Raw genomic sequence first — 6,000 nt, forward strand, 5'->3', positions numbered from 1 at the left:
TTTAGTCTTTTGGAGACTTCCTTCAAGATGAGAATGTGTTGTTCCTCCAAAGTGTCCGTAGCGATGATCAAATCATCGAGGTATACAAATACCTTGGGCTCGAGATCGATGAATATGTGATTCATTACCCTGCACAGTGCTTGACTTGCCGTTGAGAGTCCAAACGGAACGACTTTAAACTGGTAGTGGCCTCTTTGTGGAATAGTGAATGCGGTCTTCTGCTTTGAACCAGCTTCCAGTGGTATCTGCCAAAAGGCGGCTTCCAAATCGATGGATGAAAGGAATCGAGATCCACTAAGATTCTTCATGATGGTTGCGATGTGAGGAATGGGATATGCTTCCTGAACGATAATGCTGTTTAGTTTCCTTGCGTCCAAACAGAGCCGCATTGATCCATCCTTCTTTTTCACCGCAACGACTGGGTTATTCCACGGACAACAGAGGGCCTCCTCGATGACATCCATGGCCAACATACGATCCACTTCCTTGTTCAAATCGTCCAGTAGGAATTTGGAAAGTGGGTAATACTTCATCTTGAAAGGTGCAGCTGTCCCCGTGTCTATCTTGTGGAAGTAGATGCTGGTTCTACCTAGCTTTCCGGAACTCTTTGACGATGGAAAAGACTCAATAGCTTCCTGCAGTGAACGCTGTTGGCTCTCTGAGAGGGATCGCATTATCGACATGTTTGCATCAGCTGTGCAGCTTACTCCGCAGATTTGTATTTTAACTCCAAATAGATTGAAGAAGTTCATCCCCAAAATGAACGTATTGGGAAGCTTCTCCACGCAGATGACTGGTAATATTAGCTTCCGATCGTTGTACTCGATTGGTATGAAAGCATAGTACGAGACTTTGTGGGATGTGTCATCCGCTGTCCTAATGGATCCTTGCACTGGATACTTGGTAAGACCCAATTCTGTTGTTATTGAGGTCATGCTTCCGCCCATCAAGCTGCACGTTGCACCACTATCCAGAAGGCCTCTATATCTTTTTCCCATTATGTCCACGTCTGCATACGGACGGTTATCTCCGGTGGTAGTGTCAAATATAACGGAAGCGACGTTTCGAAAGTGGATGATTTGATCTAGATCAGGGACTTTGAAGGCTATCGGAGAATCCTCGCCCCTTACTGCGGAAACCCCGTCATTCCGTTTCCCGGAGGCAACCTAATTACGGAGTCAGGAAGTGCTTGTGTCATTCTGGCGAAGCAGTCTGGACAGTTTCGCGAGGTGAACCCTTTCTTCCCGCAACGGTAACAAAATAAGTATGTTTTTGGGTTCGGGCAAGCTGGAAAAATGTGTCCTTGCTGTTCACACTGCCAGCAAGCTATGGTTATCCTACGCTCTGGTCTTCCGTTGGTTGGATTGGTATTTCTTCCCACTGTACTTGACTGCATTCTAACTGCGTGTATTTCCTCCTCCGTTTGCTGGAACTCCGTCGTCTGCCTCTCCTGACTTACTGTTTGGCCAAGTGCTGCTGGCACTGTTGGTTCCTCAATGGCAAGTGGCTGAATCATCCCGTCCAGTTGATCTTCATCGAGGACATTTATTTGCTGCGTTCTCATTATTGGTTGCCGGCCCCAAGTGTATCCTGATTCCAATGGTCTGTTGTTTCGATTGTTAGCTGGTGTTGCCAGGTTCGGTTCCGCTAAAGCTGCTCTCGGAATCTGCGAAGCCCTGTTTTTCCGCGTGAAGACTTTCGCATTATCGTAGTCCTTGCAGACTTCGATCAAACCTGCAACTGTGATTACCCTGGAGGCTGATGCAATGGCCGCAAATTCTGCATTCAAGTTCGATTTCAAAATGAAGAACTGATCCTGCAGGGATAATGGTGGTTCTACCACGTCGAAAAGTGCTTGCAAATCCTGGTAATATTTTGAGAATGTTTCTTCTTGCCCTTGAAATCTCCAATACAAATCCCGTTTTATGAGCTGCGAGAAGTTGGGTGGAAGAAATTCTGCGTTAATTTGTTTCTTGAATGCCGTCCAAGTATTGAATCGGTTGTAATTCCTGGTATACAATTCCAGTGCTCGTCCCTTCAAAAGATGCTTTATGCCCCTCAACAGCGAATACTCATCAACGTCTTCAGTGTCTGCATAGGTTTTAACCCGATTCAGGAACACAGCAAGCTCCATGATGTTCTGATTTCCTCCGTAGGCAAAAGGCCACTTGTGAATGGGTTGGATGGGATGCGCGCGTTGCTGCGGATGCGACGGGTTAGATGGTATCCGTTGTCGCTGTTGACCAGCCTGGTTCTGAAGCAAATAACGAATGATGTCATCCCGGACATCCGGTGAAGAACTGTCCCTTGGTTGATGACGTTGTTGTCCAGTAGGTCTGCCTGGAACTGGTACATGAGGAGTAGGAAAAGCTTGAATGTTGTGTTGGTCTGTAATCGGTGAATTTCGTCTGGAACTCTCCCGAGGAATCGGAGGTAGATTCAAGTCGTCGTTGCCTGATGCGTAGTGGCTTGGATTCTGGCTAGAGTGTAACTTTGAATTTCGCAACCGTTCGGCCAGGTCCTTGATGTCCGGTAGGATTGGAACGTCTCCTGGTGGTGAGTCCAGCAGGGTTACACTGTTGAAATAATCTGCAATCCGATGAATGTATCCCTCGGTGTGTTCTTCTAACTTCCGGGAGTACACTGTCAAGTTCTGATCCGTAATCATCGCTATCCTGCCTCTGTAGTGTAAGAGCTTGCTTCTACATATTGCCAATTCTGCTGGGTTTTCCTCCTCCATAGCTTTCTCCAACCGACGACTGATGATTTGTATTTTTCTTTGACAGAGCTGCACATGCTCCACCTGGTCGATTACATGGTCCGCTGATTCAGGAATCTCCATGGTGTTTCTCTCCTCCTCGATGATAGCACGCAGCTTGCCGGTCTTCTCCCTCCTGGTCTTGAAGTTGCTGGTGTTCTCCATCCGCAGCTGTAGCTCGTAATCCAGTTCATCGTCCGACAGCTGTAGTATATCCATGTTGAAGGCTCAATACGACTCACTTCACTCACTCACTGATATTTAATCGTTTCGTTTATAACGCGCGATTGACAGAATAAAAGAACTAACAATCAAAATTGTGTAGGTTTTTGACGTTGGGCGCCATATTACGCTTTATTTTTAACGCAAAGCGTGTGCCACAGAATAATAAGCTCAACAATAATCAAAGAAGAAAAGTGCCAAAATAATTCTTCCTAGACGTTGAATTTGTACGTCTCATACGTCCGAATAGCTTCAATTGAATGTAGAAGCAATTATGCTACCCAGAGGCAATTCACTCAAATATGAGAACTAGGATAATGAAATGTGAGGCAAAACATTTTTATATTGGTCCGATCAAATTTGTCTAGCCTAATCCTACCTCAGTTTGCTACAATGCAATACTCATCTTCGGCGAACGTCTTCGCCCGGTCTTCCTGCTGATGCCGCTGACGATGGTGATGAGGGGCCCCTTAGCTTCCGTTGCACTGCTTTCACGCCGAAATGCGGCACTATTCGATAGCGCGAGCATCTGAACTCAAGGTCACTTGAGAGGATTCTCTTACCGCCCACTTAGCTCATGCAAACATTTCTTCTTTCTTCTTCCACTTTCTTCTTTCGACACTCGCCAATCGTTTCCACTGCCTCTGCATAAATCCGATTCAAACCGGCTGTCCGAAAAACCTTTCCTTAGGCACTGCCTCTGCACAATTCCATTCAAAGCCAACTTGCAGATTCACTCCGAACACTTCTGACTTTCCTGCATTCTATCCACCTTCCGGGTGAGCAATATCTTCTCAAGCATGCATACGATTGAGTTCTCTCTCGCAATCACCATTCAATACTTCCCCGAATAGACAATATCCTACGACTTGGCACCAACACTGGTTTCTCCTTTCAGCCACACACGCACACATACACGATGGAACACACTCTTCACTGCTTTACTTGCGTCGGTGGACGCAGCCATTAGGATTCCAATAGGAATGTTTTCTCATCTCTGTGGCAATGAGAGAGACTGTGGCATGAAGTGTTGAACGGCTACCTCTGATGATGTGACGGGCTATACAATGTGTTGGTGTGATGTGCGGTGGGTTGGCAGTGCACAAAAGGCCCTGAAATAATGCTTTTTAGAATAATGTTGGATTCTACCGTGGAATGAAGTTACCTCTGATGAGGGCCTTTATGTTTCGTCACAGTGTTTTGAGTCGTCAGGTACGCTTTTATCGGTGCTCGATCCACGCTTGCTGCTACGGCAGTGACAATGGCGGGTCTTCCGATGATTTTGCCACGTATTGGGTTGAGACGGATGAATGCGATTTATTTGGCGCCTTGATTACCGTAATTTTCACCACACGTACTAAACGTATTTATTGCGTTCGTTGAATCGTTGACTGGCAGATAGTCTGATGATCTCCTTCCCAATTTTTCTGCCTTTGTCTCGTGTGTCCGGAAATGGTATGTCGAAGACGGGTTTCTGCACAAGTGAATTGCAGCCGAGCGAATGCGTGTTGCCAAGTGGATGAAGGTTTTCGCTCTTTTTGGTGAGCAGGGATGTGTATGGTTACATCTCACGGTGCGTTTAGTGGTGGTGCATGGCTTTTTTCGTACGTAATTCAGGTAACGTTCTGCACAAGCGAAGTGCGGTGTAATAATTGTTGGCTTTGCGGACGACATCGTCTTGACGGTAACAGGCGAAAAGTGGAAGTGTTGTCAACCAAAGCAATCGACATGATTGGTAACTGGATGCAAGGAGCGAAGCTGCAGATAGCCCACCACAAAACGGAAGTGCTATTAGTCTGTAACTGTAAAGCGGTACAACAGACAGAAACCACCATCGGGGAGCACGCCATAGCCTCGAAGCGTATGTTGAAATACCTGAGAGTGATGATCGATGACCGGCTGAACTTCAACAGCCACGTCGAATATACCTGTGAGAAGGCTTCGAAGGCCATCAACGCGATATCTAGAATCATGCCGAACAACGCTGGTCCCAGCAGTAGCAAGAGGCGTCTTCTGGCCAGTGTATCGTCATCGATACTGAGGTATTGAGGTCCAACCTGGGTTGCAGCACTGGAAACGAAGCAGAACCAAAGGAAACTGAGCAGTACTTTCCGGCTCATGGCCATGCGAGTCGTGAGTGTGTACAGAACCATCTCGTCGGAAGCAGTATGCGTTATCGCCGGTATGATCCCTATCGGCATCACCCTGGCGGAGGACAGCGAGTGCTACAAGCGGAGAGAAGCCGGAAGAGTACGGAAAGTTGTGAGAGTGGAGTCATTGGCTAAGTGGCAACAGGAGTGGAACACGACGGAGAACGGTAGATGGACGCATAGACTAATACCGATTCTTTCGACCTGGGTGAACAGAAAACACGGAGAAGTCAATTTCCACCTTACGCAGTTTCTGTCTGGCCACGGCTGCTTCAGGAAATACCTGCATCGGTTCGGACACGCAGCGTCAGCCCTCTGCCCGGAGTGTGGCAACGTCGATGAAACGCCGAAGCATGTGGTCTTCGACTGTCCAAGGTTCGAGGCAGTGCGAACGGAGATGCCCGTCCTTAACGTGGAGAATGACGTCGTTGAAATGTGACGAGAGGAGGACACTTGGAATGCCGTCAGCAGGGCAGTCACGCAGATTATGTCGGAGCTGCAGCGTAAATGGAGAGAAGAGCAGCGATCTAGCAACGCCAGCTAGCGCTGAGAGTACGACAAGTGCATGAGCACACCCACCCCCCGAAGTAGTCGCTTCACAGTGGTCCCGGAGGGATCCAGGCAGAGGAGAGAGTAAGAGTAGACAAAATAAACGGAGGAGCGAACGTGTTCGCAAGAAGCGGAAAGTTGCATAGATCACCAGCGTCAAACTAGGTGACCACAGGGAATTCCAGTAGTAGCATACCCCAAGTGGAACAGCATGGACCCCAAGGAGAGCAGCTAGCTGCGGTGCCATGCCAAATATTCACACCGAAATCCAGCAGTGGCAAACAGCAAGAATTGCAGCTTAGGAGAACCAAAAAGAGGTCA

Source organism: Ochlerotatus camptorhynchus, unplaced genomic scaffold (assembly GCF_037179485.1).
Source record: "Ochlerotatus camptorhynchus isolate MF236.1 unplaced genomic scaffold, CSIRO-AGI_Acam_v1.1 ptg000300l, whole genome shotgun sequence".
NCBI classification, from domain to species: Eukaryota; Metazoa; Arthropoda; class Insecta; order Diptera; family Culicidae; genus Ochlerotatus; species Ochlerotatus camptorhynchus.